Source organism: Falco peregrinus, chromosome 4 (genome assembly GCF_023634155.1).
Source record: "Falco peregrinus isolate bFalPer1 chromosome 4, bFalPer1.pri, whole genome shotgun sequence".
NCBI classification, from domain to species: Eukaryota; Metazoa; Chordata; class Aves; order Falconiformes; family Falconidae; genus Falco; species Falco peregrinus.
The window spans coordinates 68,900,400-68,928,088 of NC_073724.1; the positions used below are offsets into that span (position 1 = coordinate 68,900,400).

Here is a 27,689-nt window from a genome sequence, read left to right on the forward strand (position 1 = left end):
ACTGATGGTTTTAGTTGGTGCTGGGTGATGTTTGCATTAAATCAAGGACTTTTCAGTTCCTTGGGTCCTGCCAGCAAGAGGGCTGGAGGGGCACGGGGAATTGGGAGGGGACACAGCCAGGACAGCTGACCTGAACTAGCCAAAGGGATATTCCATACCATGGGATGTCATGTTGAGAATATAAACTGGGGGAAGAAGGAGGAGGGGGGAACATTTGGCATTTATGGCGTTTGTCTTCCCCAGTAACCATTATGTGTGACGGAGCCCGGCTTTCCTGGGGATGGCTGAACACCTGCCTGCTGATGGGAAGTGGTGAATGAATTCCTTGCTTTGCTTTGCTTGCACGTGCAGCTTTTGCTTTACCTATTAAATTGTTCTTATCTCAGCCCATCAGTTTTACATTCCTTTCCGATCCTCCTTCCCAGCCCTCTGGATGAGTGGGAGTGAGTAAGCAGCTGCATGGTACTTGTTTGCTGGCTGGGGTTAAACCACAACAGTATCCTTCTGGAGTGTGTTTTCTTCTTTGATTTCCAAAAAGAGCTAATTTCTGTGATATGAAAAAAAGTATAGTAAGTGAGGTACACAGGGAGATTTGCTTCAAAATAATCCTGATGGGAACTAAACCTCAGATGTAGATGTATGCACAGCAGGCAGCAGTGAGTTCAGTGCACAGTAGCTGCATTCGCTGTTAGTGCAAAACAAAAGACAGATGAAATACTGCTGTGTGACTGGGTAAAAATGTTTTCCTGGGAAGAGTAACAGCTTGATTCTACCCCAACATGATTTGTTGCCATCCTCCAAGAAAGCCCCTTGGCAGTTAAAAGACTAGCCTTGTGTACTATAAAATAGTCTCCTGCCTTTTTTCTGTGGTGAATAATTGTAGGGGTGCAAATACAATAATAATAGGATGAAAATGAGAGCAGATCAGATATACTTGATTTGTAGTGCTGGCAGTTAAGGCACAGCTAGTGGGAGGTTTTGAGTCCTCCTTCCAGGTGTCCTTCCTTCCTCTCTGTCACAGACTATGCCTCTGCGGGCCCCATGTGAAAGGTGTACGTGAATTTGTTCAAAATGTAATTGTATACAGTGCGTATGACTTTATGTGTGAGATAAATGTTCTGAAAGCTGCATGTGTGCCACTAGGTGTGTAACACCTGTACCTGGTACTCAGATGAGTACCTTTTTGCAAGCTGAGCATCAGGTTGTCCTCAGAGGTAGAAGATGAAATCTCTTACTTCTGACCTCTATCTGTATTGTGTTAATGTTTGAGAAAATTTACAGAGAAGTTAGCTTCCTAGAAGTTTGGAATGAAACCAAATCTTATGATATGAAATAAAAATAAAAAAGCTGGAAAGTGGTTCGCACACCTCTTAGAAATGTTTACCTTCTCACTCTGGGTTAATCCATCACTTCAGTGTCAGAAAGCAGATTTTTTTTTTTTTTGTTAACCTGAACTGTTCTTCTCCTGTGAAGATCTACTACCACAGGAGAGAAGATGTTCAGTAGCAACATCTAGAATATCCCACTGTATTCCCACTGTGTTTTCCACCTTTTTTTATCATAAGGTCTTAATCAACTTATGGTTTAGGATTCATTCATACACCATAAATAATAAAAATTAAATTATCTGCAAAAACAAATCTGGCAACAAATAACTGTATGTGCCAGGTTATGAACAGTATAGATATTTGTATTTCACTATTGTTAAATTAATATATAGAAGTAGGCAGAAGAGTAAAAAGTGTTCCTAATATTAGTAAACTTATTTTATTTCATTTTACATCTTACTTTCAAGTCTGACAGCAAGAAAAATCTGGATTTAATATTCATTGCTAGTCCCTCACAAAGTTGATGATACTTATTATTTAGGATTCAAGAATATCTGCATTTCTCTGTAGTATAAAGTTTCCAACATTATTTTGAAAGCTCACTTTTTCCGTGGACTGGAATTGACAGGCTCAGTAACTGAGAGACTGGTTTTGAGAGTGTATTAGTTCTAATTTGGAAGTATAATTACAAATGCTACTGGGAAGGTCATATTTCAAATATAATGATGTTAAATCTCTCCTGTAGGAAAGGTCTTATGGTTTGAAAATCTCTTTACTTCTACCTGACTGATTGGCAATTCCTTACCATCATCATGAACACAAGCATTGCCTGGTAGCGGGATAAAATATTCAAGGTTTTTGGAGTCAACAGTTTTCAGTTACTTTCCTTCTGTTCTAAAACATGAAGTTGATGAATCTAAATTCTTCAACTCTGACAGGTTTAAACAAACAAAAAAAGAGATACAAGACAATGCCACAAGCCTAGTGGGCTGACATTATAAAATACATTGAGACAGAAATTAAACACTAGTCTTCCTCTTTGTTCAGAACACTGTTTATTAGAAGGACAATATAAACCTAGATGTAAAATATTTCATCAATTTTAAAGTTCTGCACTATTTTTCAATCCCTCACTGAACAACAAAAAAAAATTAATACTGATCATATGAGGTAGTTACAAGGATATTATCTTTGTACAGAACTCACCTGTCAAGTTTTCTTTTAGGGGAAAACTAGACATTTTTAAACATTCCTTAATTTCAGATTCAGAAAGGAAAAAAAAAGTCTAACTATTCAGACTATTTTGATTAAAAGTGTATCCAGATTGAAATAGTGTGTGTTATCTCAACTTTTTCTTCACAATGGTGACGACAGTAAACCACAGACAGACATATCTTGTAAAATGTTGGATACCTTTTACTCAACCCAAAAATTGAAGATGCTGATAGATACCATAGTATTTTCAAAATATAGTATAGTATGGATGTATTTTTGTTTCTTTGTTTTATTATGGTATAGCTGTGGAAAATAAGACCATTTAAGACTTCAAATTCAGAAGGAGGTTAGAGTTTTTAAATAGAGATTTCTAGAACAAAGTAAAATCCTCAACTGGCTTCACAGGCACTAACCTTTCCTATTATAGCCAAAACGTGAATCTGTTTTCATGAGTTCAGGAATGTTGAAATTGTCTTTCCAGTCATTAGTAATGTAGGTTAATATAATTTGTGTGAAAGCTCATATATTCTTCTCTCTCTAAGTCCTTCGTTTTTTCTTCTGGAGGGATCAGAAAAGTACCAAATGTTATTTTGTAAAGAAAGATGACAGAACGATTTATTTTTATTTCCAGCTCACTGAGAAAAATAGTGATCAATCAAGAGGACTTGAAGTTATCTGTTGATAGATGTGAAGCTGCTCCCGGTTCTCCAGAGGTCTAACAGAAGGAATAACACACTGATTAAACACGTAACTGTAACCTGTGTGCAAAGTTCAGGGAAAGCAATGAGAGGGTTTTATTTATCTTTTCATGATTTATATCAGGTTCTGTATTTCTTGCCTCCCATGTTCAATTTCCTTTCCCTGCCTGGAACAGGAGGGGTTTCTAGCATTTACACTATAAACTCCTGCTCTTGCCCTTTTTGATGACATAGTTTATACATTTTCTGAGTCTTCCCTGATGTTCAAATATCTTTGCTCCTCAGGGCTTACACAGAAGGTGCAACACTGAAAGCTTTTTGTAAGTAGCCTGTGAGATCTTCAGGGCAAACAGTTTTTCTTGATTCTGTCTGCAAAGCATAAAGCACACTTTCCACAGTATAAAAATAAATCTTCCCACTCACCATCATCCCTGGTAGGCACCTGGACAAATTTCATATTAAGTAATTGCTTTTGGCTTGCTTCTTCGAGGTTCTGAGAACCTTTCAGTTCATGCTGAACTTCAGGAAAGGGAGTGAGGTTTCTCAGACTCTTGCTGCAAATAGCTAGCATCTTTCAAAACTGAGTGCTTTCCAGTAGAATCACATTTGTAGGAAAAAATATTCCTTTATTTACGTTTAAAATATTTGTGGGATTTGTGCAATTTAAGTATGCATTTTAATCAGCTTTTTTAATATATATATATATATATATGGCAACGAGTTCTAGATCAGTGAAGCAGTATCCTGTTATATTACATTTTGGTTCTTCCCTTTTGGACATACAACAGATAATTGAATTCATAATGTAATGTCCTGAATGCATGCATTGCAGACTAGTCCTTCTGGATAAATTAAGGCTTGATTAGAAATAAAATTCTTAGATAGCGGCCAAAAAGTGCTGTTAGTATAGCTGAATTTTAATAGGGGCTAATGTGGGCTTTACATAACATTCACATTTCAGCTTAGAAAATGCTTTGACATTGCTCATGACATTGTGAAATCATTATCAGTGTATGTGTTAAGTTTTAAATAAAAAGAAAATGAGGCAATAAACCCAATAACTTTTTACTCACAGAATTAACATCACAGGAGCCTGTAACCTGTGCATGATACAGTAAATAGAAATTCTTTCATTTTCTGTATCTTAAAAAAAGAGCACAGAAAATATAAGATTTCAAATACAGATTGCAGATATATAGATAGAGAAATAAATAAATACTGAATTTAAATGCTCTTTAAACAGGATTTTAAACCAGGTGATTTTCATACATACATTTATTAAAGAAGACATCCCACAAGTCTGTAATGGTTTCCCAGTTAGGGCTACTTTCTCAGATTTATCAGTGGACCTGGTGGCCAGTCTAAACATTCACAATTACTTAATTTCTTTTATTTTTGTAAGTAAAATTCAGTGACTTAAGAACACCTTTGCACTTATTATAAGATCCAAATAGTTATTGAACACCTAGATGTAAATTCTGAAAGATTTTAGATGAGCCAACACCCCACCCACACCCCTACCCATACCCCCCCGTAGCCTTTTCTAATATCTGAGAAGGCTTCTGTTGAAAGCTTTGAGAAAGATAGATGGGTATCTGACAAATATCTTGTGTGTGAGGGTGTTTGGGATCCACAAAGTAAAGGTTCTTGTGCTAAGTTTTTGAAAGATGGTTGTGCTCAGAAATACCACTTAGAAACACAGCAGTTCATAGTATTTATGTTTTTCCTAATAGTCTTGATAGGATTAAAATCTACACATTTTCATTTTCATTCCCCGAGTAGTCTTTTCATTCACAGGGAGTATCTGATAAGACTGCAGTCTTTTGGTTAGAAAGAGGCCGCTATTATGACAGGAATGTAAGAGAGCTGTTTGTGCAAAACAATAATTGAGGAAAATCATGACAGTGTAGACAGCATCTAATGGACCTTGATGGGCTAGCTTAGATTTCCATGCTGTGCTTCTTCTCTGATTCATTTGCTGATGTGCTTAAAAAAAAAAAAAAAAAGAAAAAGAAAAAATCCCTGAAAAATTCACTATCTCTTTTAATTGGGTTTAAGTTCTTTGCTTGGCTGTCAGGTATGACCCAATTCTAATTTATAGATCTGCCACATGACATAGAAATAGTTTTAGGAATGAAATTATGTTCCTTTTAATTTTCCCTTGTCCACAGAATCAGACAAAGGAAGAACTACGAATGTGTGGACTTCTCAAAGGCCCTTGATATGGTCCCCCCACAAATTTCTTACCTCTAAATTGGAGACATACGGTTCTGGTGGATGGATCCTTAGAATGATATGGAATTGGCTGGATGGCTGTGTCCCAAGAGTTACAGTCAGAGGCTCAACGTCCAAGTGTAAACCAGTTGTGAGTGGTATTCTTCAAGAGTCTGTACTGGGACCACTACTGTTTAGTATCTTCATCAATGACATACATAATGGGATTGAGTGTGCCCTCAGGGAGTTTGCAGATGACACCAAGCTGAGTGGGGCATTTGATTTGCTTGAAGGAATGGATGCCATTCAATGGGACCTTGAAATGCTTGAGGAGTGGGCCCATGTGAACCTCACGATGTTCAATAAGGCCAAGTGCAAGGTCTTGCACCTGGGTCAGGGCAACCCCCAGTATCAATACAGGCTGGGGGATGAAAGGATTGAGAGCAGCCCTGTGGAGAAAGACTCAGGGATACTGGTGGATGAAAAATTTGACAGAAGCAGGCAATGTGCACAGGCAGCCCAGGAAGCCAGCTGTATTCTGGGCTGCACAAAAAGAAGCATGACCAGCAGGTCAAGGGAGGTGATTCTGTCCCTCTACTCCACTTTCATGAGACCCCATATGGAGTACTGTGTTCAGCTCTGGGGTCTCCAGTATAAGAAAGACATGGACCTGTTGGAGCAATTCCAGAGGAGGGCCACAAAGATGATCAGAGGGCTGGAGCACCTCTCCTATGAAGACAGGCTGAAGGAGTTGGGGTTGTTCAACCTGGAGAAGAGAAAGCTCCAGGGAGACCTTATTGTAGCTTTCAATATCTATGGGAGGCTTATAAAACAAAGAGAGTTTTTACAGGACAAGAGGCAATGGTTTTAAACTGAAAGAAGGTAGACTAAGACTGGATATAAGGAAGACAGACATTTTTTATTATGAGGGTGGTGAGGCACTGTAACAAGTTGCCCAGAGAAGTTGTGGATGTCCCATCCCTGGAAGTGTTCAAGGCCAGGCTAGATGGGGCTTTAAGCAATGCAGGCTAGTGGAAGGTGTCCCTGCCCATGGCAGGGGGCTTGGAACTAGATGATCTTTAAGGTCCCTTCCAACCCAAACTATTCTATCATTCCATGATTCTGTGATTTACCTAAGATAAACAACTTATCACAAATACTATTTCCAAAAGACTTGTTTGTATGTAGATTATATGAAGACTTATGTGATCTATTTTTAATCAAAATATTGTTCTCTGATGCAACTTAATATAAGTTTGTGGGAGTCAGAGGATGTCAAGTAGAAAAGAGGAAGTTAAGGGAACACCAGGATTAATTATGATATAAATGGATTAGACACATGTTTGGAAGTCAACTGAAAGAGTGGAAAGAAGCAGGAAAAGTGATTGATGTTGCTTCCTACTGTGCATTCAGAGGAGTCTGAAGACCATATCATTACTAATTTGCTACTAAATATACCACAGCTTCTTGACTTGTCACAGTGGCAAATTTTATAGGCTTGTTTTGCATAAGCAATCACTCTTACTCCTTCTCAAAATACAATTTATTATTTTTTTTTTTTTTTACTCTCTGTATGAAGTCTCAGACAGGATCAAAGCCCAGTAGTGTAACATTTCATAGTGTGGTTCAGTACCCTGTGTAGTGCTACTAGAATTCAGATTATTAATTTGCCATGTTTTTTTTATGTAGTCCTTAATTAGTCTTGCTAAGCTGCTTGGGCATCATTTGCTCCATAAATTTCAGTCACAGCAGGAAAGGGGCAAGGTGTTTCCTTTTCAACTGTATTTCAGAGGTCAAACACACAGCTAATACATTTGAGGGTCACAATCCTTTGTGTGGTCTCTTTTTGCTCACTGAGGCCAGTCAAGGAGTCATAAATTGTCTGTGGCAGTTCTTGGCTGTTCAGGAAAAAAAAATGGGTGTTCCAAGGCTTTAGATGCTGGTTTGGAATTTCATACAAAATTAGACAGTATTTATTTTTCATGGTAGGCATCTGGTTCTTCATTAAGAAACCCTCCAGAAACGCTTTGCCCTCAGATAAATAATTAGTATATACTGTTTGGGGAAATTTGTATGCATACATAGTTTTGATTTGATTCTTTGGAATGGTGTGACATGAGAAACAAGGAGAGAGAATTAGCAAGTGAAAGACTAATACAATAATCTTAAATGTTTCACATCTTAAATGATTCAGATTTTAATTAAAGCAATCAATGCACATGACAGTTATCTTTCATATTATATATAAGTGCAGCTCTAATGCATTTTGGCTCTACAGTGGACAAATTACAGTCATAAGAATGTTACCACAAGTATCAGTTTCTGTCTACTAAGCTAACATTTTCCTAAGGTTTAAAATTAATTTTCCTGTTTTTAAATAATAACACACTAGGAAAAAAATCTATTAGAAAGTCCTATCTCCTACCAACAAATATATGCAATAATTTAAAGGAATCTATTGATACCTAGTATCCACTAAGCAAAGAATAAAATTGCTGAGTGTAAAGTAAAATGTAACTACTTTTCCATGAGATTGGATCACCAAAATGGGATTGTACAGCTGAAAAAGATAGCTAAATTTGAAATGTAGACATGTCATGATAAAATCTGAGACCTCCAGAGGGCAGGAAGGAATAAATGAATGGGGAACTGTAAAACAGAAATCCTTTATTCCAACTGCAAATGTTGCAACCAACATTAATAAACACTTTAGAAATTGTCTGTTGTGCTGCAACAGGTAGTTTCTCTTTTAATTAAATAGAGAAGATGCAAAGTGAGTTAAAACTCAAGTATTGCACCTCACTGTCTCAGAGATGCTAGGAATCCAGCACTGACAAAATTCAACACTGATGAAGAAAAACAAATTGCTGGCTCCTCTGAGTTTCTCCTTGGAGATAACCTGCTGAAATCATATATGATTTTTTAACATAAGGGGCATGATTAGACAACAAGATCACTTTAGATTGCAAGCAGCCTCTTTGGTATCAAGGAAGTGAATCTGAAAAAGAAAACAGTTACAACGTATCCTGAAGCATAGGTGTATTTATAGAGACACCTACACACATACATACAAAGATATGCACATGCTTATATAAACATATGTGTTTAGCTTGCTATCATTTCTCTAGCAGTTCTGATGGATTAGGTAATGGGGGAAGTGGGAGTATGCCACTGAGCTCCTGTTGACTCAAGATCTGCTGTTTTGCAAAAAGGTAATGCTGGGGTCTGTGTAAATCAGCATCCCTGGTGTTGTGATCAACTAATTGATAGTATCTTACCTTCCAGAACTCCTACTGAGCTCTTGACTGTGAGAATACTGCTGCCTTTCTTACCACAAGCTGTCAGTTTGCAAAATGAGAACTTTATAGTAACCATCAGATAGGAGCAGGTGCCTTGTTAGGTGTACACGATCATCTATTCTTGTAAAAGTAAAAGCTTCTCACTCTTGCTGACTTCTTGCAGATTTTGTGAAGCAGATTGCCTTTCTTTTTGTGAGGTAAAAGCTATGTGCTGTCAGAAAATAAAATAAAAATATAGAAATTGCCACTGAGAATCCAAATGTCTGAAAACGCAGTAGAGTGACATACCACCCTGCTTCACCACCTATGCTGAATCATTACTGATTTTCCTTGGCTTCTGTATCTAACTTCAGATCTCTTTCCATATGTCTAAATATTGTATAGAAGTATGCTTCTTCAGTTTTGTCTTAACATTATTTTTTATGTCCTCTAACCCTCTGTAGATTCCATCCAGCTACAAACAAGCTATGCCCTTAATGTCTTTAATTTGCTGATATTAGGACATGATTGCTTGAACAATGAGCAGGCATAGCAATAAGCAGCCATTCAAAGGCACCTACCTCTCCCCTGAAGCCTCTTAAAACTAGAAGCGTGCTCCACAAGCCTCCGGAGCAACCTCACAGCCCATAGAAAGAAACAGAAAAAATGCAAGGCTTCATCTCTCTTCAAAACAGAAGGGAAAAGGTATTGCAAATAGTATCACCTGCTTTTATCCAGAATGTTTTGGAAGAACTGAAAACGGGAAGCATTGGTGGTGCTCAGCCTGTTTAATAGGTTGAAAGAGTTATGCCTTTCCTACTGTAAAAGCAACACATGTAAATAGGGTACTCTTAAATTTGATGAACAAGGCATGGAAGATATTACAGAGATTTTGCCTGAGGATCTCATCCAATGTTAGGACAATATTTATTTCTAAATTAAAGAGAAGGACTTAATCTGGGAAGCCTTAAAAGAGCTGTATTAAATACTGTAAGCTGTAGTTTTTCCCAGTTGTGGGGTTTTATCTTGGAAATAAATAAGGTCTTATTTGAAAGCAGCATGGTTTTTATTAAGGACAGTGTTTTGTCCATTTGTAACTGGTAAAACTGAATGTCATAGTGCTGGGTAAAATATGTCAGTAGTCTAAGACAGTATGGCAAGCGGCCAGCCCACTTTTCATTCCTGCTCAATTTAAGCCATTTCTTATTTTAAGTTTTATGAAGCAAGTGTATCTGCAGAGATGTGTTAACTAATTTGGTTGCTAAAAAGCTTAAGAATGTGGAATTAATATGAAATGAGTAAAACATTATCATTTATTCATAGTGCTTTCAACTGTATCTCATTCTCCATTGTTCATCTCTAAAATGTCAATCTAGGTTAAAAATATTTGAGATAAATACAGTGAGTCTGATTCTTAAATTAGCTGCTGTGGTGCAACAAAATACCCAGTGAATCTTACTTTTGCAGGATAACTTTCACTATAGCTTTTAATGAAAAGGATAGGGACAGATGATAGCTTCAGCTTTATTGTATGTGCCTTTTCAGTGGATACTGCACTAGTCTTTGGGGATTTTTGCAAATGGGTTTTTAGTAGATCTGCTGGATGTCTCTTTAATTGGAGGGCTACTAAGTTAATTTTAGTCTAAGACAAACATTATCATTTTTGCTTTCCTTCAATTTCTTTCTGTAATATCTAGTATATAATGATCCCCATATATGCAAACATGTAATACTATGGCCTACCCAGGTCATCCTACCCGGAAAGTGTTAGAGAAGCTTTACTTTGCCTGGGAACATGAGAGAGGAAGGAAAGATATTACAGCAAAAACTGAGTCACTCTTGGCCACTTGGAGTTCAGGTTTTTTTCAGCCATTGTGGCTATTTGTGCATCAAAGATCAACAGTAATTTTGTAAGAGTTTAGGACTGTCCATAACCTTGGAACTCCACTGGCTAGTGCTTTCAGCAGAAGGTTCGGTCATAGCTACCAGCTACTACTTTAAAGAATTTTTCTTGCCAGGCCACATCATGTCTTTTTAAAAGGATTTGGCCTAAACCAGCCAGCTTTCCCTCAGGACTCCGCCTATGCCAAACACAGAATTACTAGAGAATCAGCTCTGTTCACTTTTGATGTGGAAGCACAGAACTGAGCATCACTGCTGTACTGATGATGGTGGAGCTTGTCTCACCTGACACCTGTGTTTTACAGGTTTGTGTAACAAGTGACAAGACTGGACCCTGCACAACGCTACTTCTATTCATCTTAAGAATGGGAGAATAATGAATGAATGTATACAACTCTAATTCCATAAGGAGAGGTATGAATTAAGTCAACCTCCTCTGCATAAAACTGTCAGATCTGTAACTTCAGCTTGTGTAAGTCATGATTAAAAACATGAATGCTGTTCTTGCACCTAGAGATGTCATTTTTGGCTATTGTGTGAATGTATCTACCAACCACAGTTAGTTACCACTTTTCCAAAGCCAATTCTCAGGCTTTTTCTTAGCCTCTACTGTTGGAGTTAGTTTGTAAACACACATACTAAAGATAATCCCCATTTATAAATAAATAACGAAATGGTAAAGTTGCAGAGCAGAGGATAATTAGAAATATTATTACTCTCAAAGACCTGTCTTGAGCATTCAAATGTAAAGTTCAAGTATTTTTAATAGGATTGCATTTTGGGTAAGTTGATAATTAATAGTGGATGACAGAAATTAAGTGAGTGGGCCACATAAGAGCTGGGTTTGGGTGATATTCAAGCCTACTTCCTCAAATCAAGTTATTTCTAACAAACTTTATTTCCTGCCCTTTCAAATATATTTGCCATGTTCTATCATCAAACACATGGAGTATCATAAAGTAATGGATGTGGTTCACTCAGAAAATAAAAAACCTACAGTGTTAATACAAGGTCTGGGCACTCTTGCTGGATTTTACTAGTCATGAAACGCATAGATGAAGTTATCTAAGTAGATACTCCAGGGAATTTCAAGTCTCTGGCTGTGTTACTGAGTGAAGGTGAAATAAGGACAGCGGTGCATTAGCACTTACATGTTCTTACAAAGATTTGTGACCGCTAATATATCATGTCAATTTTGGTGGATTTCTTGTGTGTTATCAAAGGACATTTGCACATTCTCTCCATTTAGCTGTGCTCTCTCATATGTGATTTAATTATTTAGTTGTCTTTCAGAATGTATTTATTTTTCAGTGTACAAAATCACACTTTTAATTAACTATTTTCCATGTATTTCTAACTTTTTTTTAATGCAAACTACATTGAAAATAGGGCTTGTCATGTAAAACAACAAAAAAGCTTTCCATTCTTCCTCTAAAAGACTACTTATTCATATACTGTGTTTATTCAAATACGGATTAAAAAATCAGCAGCTTATGTTACTAGTTTAGCCTATGTTTCAGAAGCATTTTTATCCCTCCATAACTAATGTGTATTCATACCTGCAATGCTAGGAGTTGCAGTGCTGTCAGCTTTTGTTGGGGCTGCCCTCCTTTACCCGTTAAATTACCTCAGGCGAAGCTAGCACTTCTGAGGCAACCTAAATTTCAAGCAAACTTCTGTCAGATAACTTTGGGGTAAAAGTGGTGTGACTGAGCACTGGCAGAAGACATACTGGGCTTGTCATGTTTTGTCCAGGTTTAGAGCAAATGCTGGGAACCCTGATAACTGCAGGCAGTCCTGTCAACATTCTTCTACCCGGAATACAAAGAAATTATTCATTAATTTATTTCTCTTCAGCTTCAGCCACTGGCTGCTGGACAAACTGGCTGACAGTTTGTGTTTTTGCAAACTCTGTACCTGTAGTAGCCAGATGTATTCCCTCTCTTCTTTCCTTCTTTCATCTTCCACTGTTGCTGGTGAGCTAAGCAAGAACAACAAACTATAAGAATCTTTAAAGTTTGTTCTTTTTAGAGGTCTTATTTTACCTGAAAATGCTTACTTTTGAACATGTCATTTCACCTTGGTTTTATGGTAGGATTGATAAAACAGTAAAATCCCTTTGAAGTGAAAATAGCCAAATTAAAGCTTCTTCTGTTTAACCCACTTTTTAGAAAACATTTCAAGAGACAAAATGGCTTAAAAGCAGACATTTTGTCAGGAGCCATGAGCTTCAGAAAAGCTGAACACCAGCTCTCTAGCACATTTCTAATTAAATATGCAATTAAAAAGCTTTCAGTGGCCCCTAAGGCTTCCCAGCCTAGTTAATAGAAAACTTCTCATCTCACTTTAACAAGCAAGATAATTTTTTTTTTAAATTATCCACTGTTAAATAAAATGCCTTCCTACTTTGTTTCCTCACTGTGCTTCAAGGATTTATTGCATGCTGAACCAAGTGGCTCAGGATTTTAGAAGCAAAACAAATAAAGATAATGAACATTAAATATTTTTTTTTTAAGAGTTACACTTATACAGACTATATTTTAGGTAATTTTTTTGGCTGAATTAATATGCAGGTTATGTGAAAGTGTACCAAGTATTAAGTAATTATTTGATTATTTTAAATATTTAAAGATTTGTATTTCAGTATAGGAATTCAGATTTGCTCTTTTCAGAGAATGTAGTGTTACTTCAGTTGGACTATCAACATTGTTCCACTTTACTCTCAATGGTGTAGGTATGGCACAGAGAACAGAAGTTGGATCGTAGTAGCATAAATTATAGGATGTTGTCCTTTTAGTTCTTTGTCCTCTAAAGGATTTTTTTTTCTGGGTGGGGGCAGCTGCAGCCTTGGGATTGAAGTGTGGATGGAAGATACAGTTGAAAATGGCACATGGACACTTATGATGGATGAGGGTAGTCAGAGTACAAGGGAGGAATGGGCACAATCCTGGTTTCAATACAGAGCCTCTAAGTGGGACAATCTACAAGGTAATACTGGAGAGCAAATCCAACAGAAGTGAGCCTGTGGAAAGTGTCCAGGGATATACTGAAAGCACTTTGTGCTGCCAAAGAGGCAGTTAAAACTAATCCATGCTCTAAAAATTCTTATAATTTTTATAATATTGCTGCTTTTGAATTGTGGTGGTTGTAATATTTCTCACACTAGTACTAACAGTAATAATCAAGGCATTTAAGTTTGCTGCCAATTCATACATTTCATGTGCTCATTTCTTCTCTTCACTGTTAATGCTTCTTCTTCACATGTAAATCCTTCTTTGTTCTTAAAAATAGTATATATCACCTCAACCCACCATATGTTCGTGGGATGTGTGGTGGTGAAACAGCATATATATATATATATATATATATATATATATATATATAGTTTCTAATTCTTCACTTCATATGAAAATTACTCTTAGGTCTTGCAATATAAGTTCTGTGCTATAGTCAGTTTCCTGTCACAAAAGATTTTGCGGAAAAGGTTACTAGAATGTTATAGTCTTTTTGTAACATAATAGAATTTTAATTGTTAAAGAAAAAAGACTTACTGACAAATTTGTTTAGCAAAGTCAGTATTTGAAGGTTGAATATTTGCGCTTAAAAAACACAGTCAGTTTTGGAATGTGAATAACTTGCCAAGTGTGTAGACAACCTTCCATAGTGTTTCAAAGCTTAATAGAATAGGTTACACAAGAAATAGATATATTTGTCATTTATATCTCCTCACATCTGTGTTTCTGAAAGCTTCTCTTTAGTGTTTTAGCTTTGCTAGGAGCATTTTTTTTACAAGTGATTCATGTCTTTGTGTGGCTACATAATTTCAGTATCTGAATGTAATGTAGACATATGTGATAAAGTAGTAATTAAATTATTAATACTAAACAGCAGTAACAGAAATAGCTATCTTAAAGATAAGTGCACATTTTCAATCAATGATGACTCTGAAAATGGAACTGCATAAACACATTCAAATAAATCAAACAGAACCAATTTATGATACTCTCAAGGAATGATGACATACCAATTTAAATATCTAATTTCCTACAGTCTTCTGGAAATACAAAAAATGTGCAGCTCATTGTAGCCCTGATCTATGAGGCCTTTAAAAAAATTCTTTGGTTTCTTTGGCTTTGCGCATGTAAAAAAGCTTTCTGTAACTGAATGGACCAGCTGCCTGTGATCAGTCTTTTGCAATGGTTAGAGATGTAGACTCTGTTTGTCCTGTTTTCAATTTATTTGCAATTTAGTTCAGGAGCAAAATATACTGGAAAATCATAAATCAAGTGTTTCCTTCTGTGTTCGCATATGTAAGTGCATGTGTGTGTGTGTATACATATATATATACACACACACACACACACACTTTGTGATGAGGGCAGATTCTGTCTGGCTCAATGAGTATCACATAGTCAGCACATGGATTGCACTTGTTTCCTTTGTTTTCTGATCTTTCTGTTTTTTTTTTCCAGGGAGAATAAATAAGTTGATGTTAAGTGAAAGTTTTCAGTTATGCAACGCTTCAAATTCCTTAACTAAAGAAGTAAACTCTTGGGACTGTATTTCTGTATTGAATATTCATGTTACTGAGTTCAAAATCCATGTTTTAGCAGTATTTTCAAATATTCCCCAAAACATTCTTGTACTCTAATCATTTACTGAAACACTAGTGTTAAGAGATGAACTCAGCTAAAGCAATTTCCTTATAGAGCTGAAATTTTGAGATGCAAAGGAGAAGGTTATGAGGAAGCATTGTTTTACTGTGCATCTTGATCAAGACTTACTGCCTTGGAATTTGTGTTTTGGATTTGGAAAGACACCTAATGGTAAGGTTAATTTTACATAATTAATAGAACTACAGTCTGGGAACCTGTGTCTCAGCAACTCACCCAAGGCCCAATTTATTGCTATTGGAGGAAAATAAATATCTCTAGAGTAAGTTTAATTTGACCCATGTTACTCTAGCAAAAGATAAAGACATATGGGAGATTTCAAATGAGAAACGAATAAAGACACATAAATGAATGGGAAGTAAAAGTAATCTGCTTCAGACAGTGAAAACTATGGAGGAGATATCTGCAGCAACAGCAATAGGACTGTGTTAGACAAAGGTAAAGAATAAAAACAGAAAAAGGAGAAGAAGTTGAAATACAGTCAATATATCTCAAAATGCGACTACTGCACTTACATTTTCTGTAGCTTTAAGGATAGTTGTAATTTACTTTTGAACGTATGGTGGTTTAAAGAAGTGCCAGAGTTGTTGTAGGTATAAAGAGACTGATATCAGCTGAGCGGTAGTTAAGGAAATGGCGTAGATGGACAATACTGCTGAAGTAATCTGTAGGTTACCAGATATACATGAAGAAAAGGCCGTAGCCTCATTGCAATTGAGGCTTGTGCCTCAATATCCAGAACATCCAGGTCAGCACGAGTGCTCAATAACAGGTAGTACTGATGCCAAAGAAATACATCAGCTGCTATGTATTAAATATTATTGACACTATTCATAGTAAATGAATTTGATACCAGGAAAAGTAATTTGATAAAATATGATAAAATAATATCCAGCAAATTCTTTGCTGAATTGAGCTGAGCTACTTGGCAGACAAACCTGGAAGGCCAAAGAATTGTAAGAGTCTGCTCCGAACATAAAAAAGACAGACCCCCTACCTTTCCTCTGTACTAATTATTTATTTAACAGGAGTCAAAGACTAATATTATTTGAAGAGGAGAAATCTAGAGAGAAGTCTAGACAAAGTAATGCTTTCCTGTATCTTTGCAAGCCTACTAGTTTGCCATTACCTCAATGTTTGTCTTGAAGGTTGTTAAGAGTTATAATGAAAAACACTGGACTGATTTAAACAAGCTGCTAGATTCTGAGCCCTGCATACATTAGAGACTTTATTAAATACCTGTATGAATCCCAAACACATATTATATAGAATTACATAATATGAACATAATTTGCACTATACAGACATATTCCTGGTAAACTTAACAGCCCATTCTTTGGAAAAAAAAAGAAGGTCATTTTTCCTGTATAGCTAAGGGACAAAGTAGATTTAGGCCTCTTCATAAAAAAGGTCAAACAGCATAAGCCATTTATCCATCATAATAACTATGGTACTATTATGCATAAAAGCTTCAAATGCCTTTTCTTCCATGACTTAATTTTCAAGGGGATTCACAGAGATTTAGTAGCATGACTCCCATCAGAATATATCACATATCTAAGTGTACACACTCCACCCTGAAAATTGAGATGTTAGGACCCAATTCAGCAAACATATTCAGGCAAGTAACTTAATTTACATTTGCATTCTTATTACATTCAGTGGAAGTACTGAACTCTGCATCTTCAGGAGCAAGCTATTAAATGTAGTACAGGAAAATAAACAGCTTGCAATCCTAATTCTAAACAGAAGAATTTTAAAATACAATTTTATCAATAATTTACTACAGTATTGGAGATTTGTAGTTTCTGAATTGGGCACAGCTTGATTTTCCAGTTATCAGAAAATTAGTTAAGTTTCCAGTGTTGCAAACTGGCTATTTTTTTTCTCCTTGAAGTGTTTCTTACATAAGCAACTGGCAATTATTTGCTGTTAAACATTTCTAATGTTTAACATTAGAATAAATATAATTTATTTATAAATATAAATTATAAAAAAAATAATAAATAAAAATAAAGGACTTTCACATATGCAACAAGGTTATTGAATTGATGATTTGTTCATTTTAATCTGTACACAAAGGAAGACACTATGATGTTTTGTGGGAGTAGAAATCGTGGCAGTTAGAAATGTGCATAAGACATAAATAGAATAAGTATTATACTTCACATCCTCACCTCTTGGGAATTTTTGCCATACTGTGAAGAGTTAGCTTAAGAGAAGTGCAACTGGACATTTCCTTGGAAAGACTCCCCATAGTTTCCATGGACTTTAAATCACAGCCAGGGTGTTGCAGTGGGTTTGAAAACAAATGCTATTACAATTACATATATGGAGAAAAAAACACTAGAATAAATCTTCCTAAAATAATTGAAATAGACCATAGACGTAAAATGAAATATTTGCAGAATATCAATATTCCATTTAATCCGATTTTATCTGACCATGTGTTTGTAATAAGAAACATATATTTGGATACAGACCCCCTCCCAATGTCACCAATAAAACTATTTTCATTTTCTTATGTAGAGGTAGGATGTAACTGTGGAATCTATTACAGTCTGGAGATAAGTGGGAGGATATATGAAATAAAAGTTTTCATCTCTTACCTTGTTCAATCTCAATGTTTTAAAGGACATGATTCTCTTGCAATGTTATCACACAACCATGCACCCAGGTTATGGTAGACATAAGGTATCTTTGGCCATGATACTCTGAGCAACACTCACATGGTGAAAGTATTTGTATGTACGATGAAAGTCTTGTGTTACTCATTTGTCACTCTATTTTGGAAAAAGGATCAGAAATAATACATTTCAGGTTTAGTCATGTTGCATTTTCTGTCATAATGCAATTGGGAACTCAGTGGCAAAGAAACTAAAGTCACCTTTGTGGTAACATGTTCTTCCTGTGTTTATATTCAAAAGTAACGCTGACAGTTCTGGGATTCAAGGTAAGACCAGTAATGCAAAGATAACACTGCTAGCTTTATTCTTCTTGTGTCTGTTTTTTATTATATTTCAAACTGAGGCGAAAAATGTATTTTCTTACTTTAGTCTTTGTAACCTACCAGAACATAAACTTTAGGTCGGTAGTTGCTTTCTGTCCCTTTAGCTAGTCCACTAGTAAGAGAATATTGATTAAATAATAACAACTTTTTCTTCTTTTTTTCTCTGAAGGCATATAAGAGTGTGTTCCCTATCAAAACCAAGGAGGTAGACATTCAGCGCCATCACACCTGAGCTGTAAGGCTCTGTAAGGCTCTGTAAGGCTCTGTGCCAAGCTCAGCCCTGAAACCCTCTGCAATGAATAGGAATACGGAAGAACATGTGGGGAACGGGACTCAGACCAGCTACCTGGATGTGTGAATGGGTAACTTCAGCCAGCCAACAGCAAGCTCCAGGAAGAGAAGCAAGTCTGAACATCTAAGGCTATGGCTTCATTACAGGTTGGTGTTTCTGTCCTAGCCATATACTGCCACCTTGCTTGGACAATGCTAGCTCCTTAGCTGTAAGCAGGGAATGTCATATTGAATGGTATCAGGAGCCAATGTGACTGGAAAAAGTAGATATTAACGTATGTAGTGAAGGTACCATAAGAGGTCTTTTACATTATTCTGAAATTGTAATCATATATATTTTTCTAATTTCATTCTGGCTTGTCTTCAGGAAAAACTCTGGTATGATTTCAGTTTCAATATTTTCACTAAATATGTAAGTAGTTTTTGTAAATCACGTTCCCTAAGCCTGTCTGATGGCACAGTCTGTTAACAGCTGTGTCTGCTTGCAGCTGGGGAGGTAACGTACCGTTATTGTCTCTAGCACGACACATCAGGCTGAGACTGTCTTTTGATTTAGATTGGCTTCAGTAGGGCTCCCTGATTTAAACTTGCCTCTTCCACGTTCCCCAAAATTGTAAAGCATGATTTTTTCTTGGTTCCAAACTGCTTCAGAGCCAGAAATGCAAGAATTTCAAGGACAGCATAATCAAGGAAAAGTGTAATAGTTGTGCTTTGGTCTAAACCTAGCTGCCAACTAAACCCCACAGAGCCACTCACTCACTCCCCTCACAGTGGGATGGGAAATCAAAGGTTGAAAGTGAGAAAACTCATGGGTTGAGACAAAGGCAGTTTAACAGGTAAAGCAAAAGCTGTGTACACAAGCAAAGCAAAACAAAGAATTCATCCACTACTTTGCACCAGCAGGGAGGTGTTCAGCCATCCCCAGAAAAGCAGGACTCGATCATGTGTAACAGTTACTGGGGTAGACAAGTCCCATAACGGTGAATGTGTCTCCTTCTTCCCACAGATTTGTATGCTGAGCATGATGCCATATGGGATAGGAGATCCCTCTGGCCAGCTGGGGTCAACTGCCCCGGCTATGCCCCCTCCCAATTCCTCCTTGCTGGTATGGTGGGGTGAGAAGCAGAAGAGGCCTTGCCTGTGTCAGCACTGCTCAGCCAGAAGGAGAACATCCCTGTGTTATCAACACTTTCCAGCACAAATCCAAAGCACAGGCCCATACTAGCTACCGTGAAGGAAATTGACTCTACCCCAGCCAAAGCCAGCACCAGTTCTTAGCCTTGATGTTGGTGTGCTTAGGTGAGAGGGGAGATTTTCTGATTCTTTTCTTGTGATGTCATAACTGAATTTCCACTCTGATGAGGTCTTTTATGTATTATGCATAAAGTTAAATAATATAAATAAGGCTGCATATTTTTTGCGAAATCTCAGACTGAGCCTGTGGGATCTATGGAAACATCCTTGGTTTTGCATGCTTTTCCTTCTAACAGGATTTCAAATCTCAAGAGACCAACAGCAAGAGTACAACTGCACAAAGCCTGGTCAACAGTCCATTCTCCAAATATAAACATAACTCTTAAGTTTTCTGGTTATCACTACGGATTAGAAAATCTAGATACTTTACTCTCATCTCTATTTTTTTCTCTGTAGTCACAAGTCATGTAAGGTATACTAAAAAAGAGTAATTCCCTAAAGTCACTCTCTCAAATCATAAGTCTTTTACTTAATCCCATTGTTCTTATTATCAAATCACTACCAAGAAAGTGGGAAACTTAAAAGAAATTCACTATAACAATTCATAAAACAGGCTATTTAGATTGCATTAAATCACAATCTTGTTCAGAACCATGGTATTCAGTTTATTTCATTTCAAAAGAACAAAATAAACTGAATATTTTGATTCTAATTAACACATTTATTATAGTTTAGATTAAAATATTATCTAAAATATATTAGAATATTATATATTCTCTAAATTAATGAATGCATTTAATTCCCATTCACATTGCTGTCTATAAGGGGGGAAAAGTCCCTAGACAGTAGTGATAAGAAGAAATACCAGTTTTCTATTTCTGACATTACAATAACTTTTTGTTACATGGGTTTGCTTTAAACAAAATGAAAACTTTTATCTATCCAGGAATGATAAGAGTTAATGCTTTTTAATTGTTTTAGGGATAGACTTTCTCCAGCCTCAGTCATTATTTAATGTCTAATAAGTACAGAGAAAACGTAGTATCTTGTACCTGCCTTGGTTAATTTTAAAAGATAAATTTATCCTTATGTAACCATATTTTGAGTGTTGGTGTTTTAATTCCACTGAATGCTGCATGCCTCTTTTATTGGCACTTTTCTCGTCAAGACTGATACAGAAAGCATCCTGCTATGTAGTCATATGAAACCAAAACATAGGACACTGGAAAGCTGGGGCTCCCACAAATGCACACATTTTGACAAAGTGGCAGAAATTCCCATACTGAGCTCCATTCTTACCTCAGTGAAGAATTTCAGCTTAGTAACATACCTTAAGTTAGAAAGGTTCATTTTTTAAAAGCAGTCATATTAGTATTTCTACAGCTGTTTTTATTTTAAGGACTTTGAAATGGTGCCTGTATTGGTTTTGTCTTTAGTGGAAAACTTCAGAATTATCTATCAGTGCTACACTGTTCTGTCTTAAAAAAACTAATTGATTTGTTAAACTTTTTCTTTTTTCAGAGATATGATCTTAAAAAGACAGAAACTCAATTGCACCTTAAGCTATGAAGCTACTCCTTTGCTAAAATAATGATTCTGATTTGAAATAAAAGGGAAAAATACCATCTCTAAAACCTAGGGTGGATTTCTAGGCTTCAGAATAAACACGGAAAGAGAACAGTTTACTATCATGAGGAAAAAGAAAGTTTGGAAAAAATGAATATAAACAATATAGGTGCAATTTATTTAGAGCTAAAACCAAAACCAGGTAAACTAACAAAAACAAACTTGAAACCATGCTAGTAATGAAGGAGTATTTATACAGACAAATGTATCTAAGGGTAAAACAGACCTATGTAAGTGGTATAAAACCCCAAATGTAGAAGATGAAGAGAAAGGACCAGAGAATGAAGTTGATTGTAAAAGAAGATGAGAAAATCAAAAGTGTGGAGGTAGAAGGAAGGTCACACACAGGCTATGACTAAGAAGACAATTTTCAAGTACACGAGGAAAAAAGGTCAGCAGGGGAAACACCACACCCTATGAAAGATGGCAAATTTATTGTCAAAAGAGGCGGATATCACTTAAAAGAAAATGGATTTGCTTCAGTGTTCAAAAAGGATGATAGAGGATAGCTCTAAGAAATAGACATAAATTTCCCTGGAGAGGAAGGAGAAATACTAAAGGTAATCACATCAGGAGAGCTGAAGTAATTATGACATCTAGCAGTTGATAAGACTGTAAGGCAAGGTGAACTCCATTGAAGAATTCTTTAAAGAATGTAGCAAAAAGCCAAAACAGACTTTATTTTTTTTCCCTGAATCCCTAAGAGTTCTGAAGAAAAGTAGCTATAAGTAGCATGTGCGTAAGTAAGATGAAAACAGTGGACAGAAATACAGTTTTCATTTCTAATTGGTATTTTCAGTAGTAACTCACAAACTATTCATATTCAAAGTCGATTTTGTTTGCATCTCTAAACAGTTAGGCAGTGCTAAGTTAAAGTAGGAGCTAAAAAGTGCTTGTATCTTCTGAGAATTTGATGTAAGACCATTGAGAAAAATATTCTGAAACAGTGATTACTAATTTCCAGTAAAACCCCAACTGATTAACATTAAATCAGTTAGATTCTCATCCTTTATTTCTTTTTGAGCACTGAAATTTTATTATTATCATGAAAAACAGAAATCGAAGGGGTTTACCAGATTTGAAATTTTAGAGCTAAATTATGAATTGCTTGTTCTTCATGAAGTTCAGAGTTAAATATCGTAAAATATCTATAATTTGTACTGGATGCATTTTTCTCCCGTTCATCAAAAGGATATGCAATCATATGAACCAATATAAAATTCACTGAAGTGAGCAGGATTTTGTTAATTAACTTCAGTTTAATCAGATCACATTACATAGCTGTGTATTGAGATGTGTAAGACATGCTACAAAGTTTTTCAAAAGTTTCAGTTTCCAGAGATGGCATTAAGACATAAAAAAATCACAGGAAATACATTTTCAGAGATACTCCATTGGGATTTACAGTTATGCCAGACACAGACTTTTGAGCTACTTGGAATGTGACACCCCCGATATCCATCTTGTGATGTGCTAGCTTTCAACTTCTGACACATAACTTGTACCCTGCAGGTTTCAGAACACCAAACTCACCCAGGTTATTATATATATTTCTACCTGTAGCCTGTAACTTCATGTCAAGTGATGATTTGAGAGAATCAAGAGGTGGAAGTGACACTCTGCCTCCTATCACCCTGCTGCTTAGCTGGCAGTCAGCACAGGCAGACTGCCAACACCCTACCCCCGATACCCTGCCCTTTGACCGACATCAGCAGTGTAGGCAGGATGCTGCCCACATTATCCATGTAAGCTATGCTATCAAATCGCACTGCCACCGGTGAAGCCAAGGTGTGGTATGACTCCTCCTCACCTTCAGAAGCCATTTGTGTGATTGGCTGTTACTGCCAGGTGATCCAGACACATAGCATCCCTGGCCATCAGCTGGAGCCATGGCATCGCTCGTGAACCTCTGTTTGCTGTTGGTGACCGAGTGAGACACTTTATGGGCATGTTGTTGCCCACCTTTCTTGCTGCCACAATAAAGCTTTTACTTTATAATGCTGTCAGACTCCATTACTGCTTAGACTGGTCAGCCTTACATCAACCAATTTTTGAAAATACTGGCAATTAAAGACAAATTGTCATTATTGAGAAAGTATTGAGCATGGACTTTTATGACATGCATGGAAATCAATAGCTGTTCAAATATTAAATTACAGAGTTCCATAAGTCCACTAGTTCATGTATGATTTACAAACAGATTTTTTAATTTGTTGTAGAGTTTTATTTTAAGTATATCAGGAGATGTAATGTCCAGTTCTTTTTATGATCTCTGATTGTGTAGCCCTCTTACTGTTTATCTTAAAAACAATGCCTGTCACCTATTATCTTGCAATAATAGAGACACGATATTCTGATTTTGTAGCAATATGCATTTTTTTTGTGTAAGAACTACTGCTAAAATATTTTCCTTATTTTCGTAGCCATGTCTGAATTGCTGCAGAAAAACTGAAAAAATGCAGTAAGTCTTGATTGATTTTTGGATGTAGGTAGTTACACTGAGAATATATGAGCAGGAACTATATGAAACCATCATGTCTTTAACAAGGGAAAAAATCACAAAATGCAAGTTCTGTGGAACTTGTCTGTATTCTGAATTGTTATGAAGATGCAAGTAGAAAGTAATGGATGGCACTATTATTGGAGGTGATAGGTAATACTGGAAAAAATGAGATCTGGGCAAATTCCAAGTATTCTCATTTATTCAATCAATCTCAGATGACAGTGACATCACAGTGACCCTTGAAATGATAGTGCACACAAGAGAAAAACAGCTTCTATCTAGTAAGAAGTTCTTTCTTTGAAGGATGTGGGCCTTGTACTAATAAAAAACCCCACAATAAACCAAGCTACAAAATCCCCCAAAGAAACAAAACCCCACTTACTCTGGTCTCCTGTGAAATGAGAGCTGGATTAGTACGTTGGTTGCCAAGGCGGCACTGTCTTCTGTGTAGGTATGTATGTCTGTTTCCTGAAACAACCTATAAATAAAAGTATCATGGTGTTTCTCAATGCATGAAGTCTTTAGTTATATTTACTTCAGTTTCTGTAACTCACAAATAATTTGTTGTAAAGACTAATGGGAAGTCTGTCTGCTTTTTCCATGGTACAAGAGCTGATCGCATCCTGGCTTAGACAATGTGATAAACGGATTTTATGCACAAATGCCTCTCTGAAATTTAGGGAGAGTTTTCTCTGAGGCAGACATGTGTATATTAAACTCATTTATCAAACAACACTTTACCTGAAACAGGATGCAAGCAGTCTTTTTAAAATTGTACACACACCAATAAAGTGTAATAAGTAGCAAGAAAGTATACTTCTTTAGTCTGTCTATTGTTTTGGGTTTGGTGGTTGTTTGTTTGTTTGTTAATATCCTGGGTCTAAAACTTGCACTATACAAATGGTGCAAATAATAATGGAATCATCTGTTTTTCAGTTCTGTGGCTTTGGTTTCATTTTGGAGTTTTGTTTTTTTCTCCCCATACTGCAACAAAAATCTAAAGGTTCATAATGGGAAACAATTGGTATGAAACCAGAACTGTTAATTCTTGATTTGTGTGCTCTTATGCTCACATACTGAAAACTTGTATTTAAAAAGTCTGTGCTGACTTTTCAAAAAATGACACCAAGCATATTTACACTTTTGTGAAGTCTAGGTTTTATCAACATCTTTCTATCACATATTTCACCTCCTCTTACTGCTTCCAGATCAGAATACCTGATGCTGTGTTTCAAATGTAATGGAAATGATCACTACCAATCTTTTGTTTTCCTATTTGTTTGTGAAGATGAGCTGTGAATGTACAGATGCAGAAGGAAGTACAGTCTCTTCTAAGTATAAGAAACTTCAATCTTACCAAGATTTCCATGCTTGAATGGAACTTGCAGCATCTTGGCAACTCGGATGAGAGAAAATGATTAAAAATGTTGGAAAACTTGGAAAGTTTTCTTCAGCCTAAAATACTTGAGGATGGTCATTGAAATACAATACATTTGGACTAGATCTTGTTACTTAGTCATCTTCAGTACCCTGCCCGTTGTCCTAACAATGTCAGTCATACATTGGTGGACAAACTAGCTGAGGCAGGAGCATCTAATTCTTTTACTAATTACATAGTTTTGAACCACATTAAAAAGAATATTTGGCATGCATCTCTGGTCAGAAATTGTAAATCAAAATTATTATATCTTTGTAATTATAACCAACACGCATTTTTTCTTTCTTAGTAAAGTTGAATCTGTATATTTGGGGAATGTCCCCTGCATCCAAAGATGCTGAAAAGAAAGGATGCTTCACTGAGTTTTTCACATATTTATTATACAATAGGATGCTCATCAGCAGGAAATCTGAAATTAGCATATTCTCAGCAGAAACAAGGGAGTGCTGAATTTATGGTGACCTAAGGGATTCTATAATTTAAAAAATTAATTTGAAAGCTTGTGCCAATCCCTCTGGGTCAAACAAATAAATACATTGTTGTCTTTTCTTGAGCAATAACATTTATTATCTAACTTTCACACTCCATTTAAAAGCCAGACTGTTACTTTTAACAAGTCTAAAGTTCTGATGCAGGGCAATGTAAAGATTAATAAACACATGCAGCAGCATATTACAGCAAAGCTCCTGGCTACATCCAGGCTGAGTTGAGAAAAAGTGTCTCAAAATCTTTTTGTTCCGATCAACAGCACCAGGATCAGGCCCAGCAGTTGCAATAGAAAAATGTTTACTTTTTTGTATTCTTTTAGAAGTTTTCAGATAGTAGAAGATAGTTCCCATTTATATAAGACTTAGCTCTGGTTTATTTTTACATTTTGACAGCTTTAGCAACCTACAATAGTTTTTGCTGCTACCTGCACTAATGTAAAAGTAAAAAACCACTGCTGTAACTCTGGTGATGTACTTGTAAATAATACATCATTAATAAGCTTTGTACATCAATTTACATTTATAAAAGAGTCCATCACTTCTTTATTTAATGAACCTGTCTACATCGCCCAACAGCAGAAAATGTCATAGACTCAGAAGAGGTAGGCAGTGCTTTTGAAATTTGAGGTTAATGATTTCTAACTTACAGGTAATTTCTGCTTAGCTCTTTATTAACACCTGGCTTAGCAAAGTCAAGCATGCTCCTTGTTCATGGAGCATCGATTTCCTGCTGCAAGTTCTGAAGTATTTACGGCAATATTGATATCACTAAAACCTTTCCTTCAAAGTGTTGAATAGATTCATCTGCCAGATGAATCCCAGATTTTTCTGGGAACCCAGGAGTGGAACAACTGAGGGGATACCTGGGAACCTCTTTCCATCTCCTCTTCTGATGATGGTAAAGGACCAAGAGAGAGCTTCTCCCTTGCCAGTGCCCTGTCCCTGACTCCCTAGAGCAGGGCAAATTCCTTTTCCCACCTGAATATGTGTTTTCAACGTAACACATCAAGGTCCTGCTTAACTTTTTAGGTGGCAACATACATTTAGCTTCAGCCTCTGCTTTGAAGGCTAAGCTGAATCTCTAAATAGCACAAAATTAAACCATATAACCAGACTTGAGTTCTCTGAGCTCATTTGCACCTCCAGTGTCATCAGGGAAGGCAACATAAATGAATTTCAATAGGTGACAGCTGTCAATCACAAGTGCCCTTATTCATGGTGGTTTCAGGCTTCAGAGGAAAATGTTTGTGATCTCCCACTTCTGCTATGGAAGTTCCCAGCCCTACTAAGTCCTTGGCTCCTGCTTCACAAGTTGTCAAGTGGTGAGAAAACACAGGTCCTCTGTATTGCTTTAAATAATTTACTGTTATTGAGTTGCTGAAAATTAGCCGAGCCCATGGATGCAGCGAGTTAAAGCTTTAACTGCTAAAAAAGCTGGTGCCATTAAATAATAGAACAGCCAATAATTATTCAGAAAGCATATATTGTAGCAAATTGGCATACCGTTGTACCCACAAAGCAAAATTACTAACCTGGTTCTCACAAGGGGAAAAAACCTCCCATCAGCAGCAGCAACCTGAAATAAAACTGGCCGCTGCCTCCACCGTCAGCTCAGCCCTGTGAGCTACAGGGGAAGCAGAACTTCCCCCAGAGGTGAACACCTTGCCATGCTACCCTTGCTCTGGGCTCTCTTCCCGTTTATCCTCCGCCATTTGGTAAGCCCCCCTGATGACAGAGCCGATCACGTTGGCTGCAGGGCTCTGCGTGGTGGCCGTGCTGGGGCCGGCTGCCACCGACGGGGCGCTGGGCCCCCGCCGCCATGCTCCCTGCG

At 36.7% G+C, this 27,689-nt stretch overlaps 1 long non-coding RNA gene across 2 annotated transcripts; it reads right to left on the minus strand.

The window, feature by feature from the left end:
- Positions 1-2,524: 2,524 nt before the first annotated feature.
- Positions 2,525-27,682, minus strand: LOC114012022 (uncharacterized). Of its 2 annotated transcripts, XR_003554204.2 has the most exons (6): positions 27,391-27,682; positions 24,315-24,410; positions 23,240-23,345; positions 17,918-18,091; positions 12,553-12,616; positions 2,525-8,965 (listed from the first exon to the last, which is right to left on the minus strand). It is a non-coding gene; the product is annotated as an uncharacterized LOC114012022 (long non-coding RNA). The 2 variants fall into 2 exon arrangements; XR_003554202.2 differs by having other exon boundaries at positions 2,525-12,616.
- Positions 27,683-27,689: the final 7 nt, after the last annotated feature.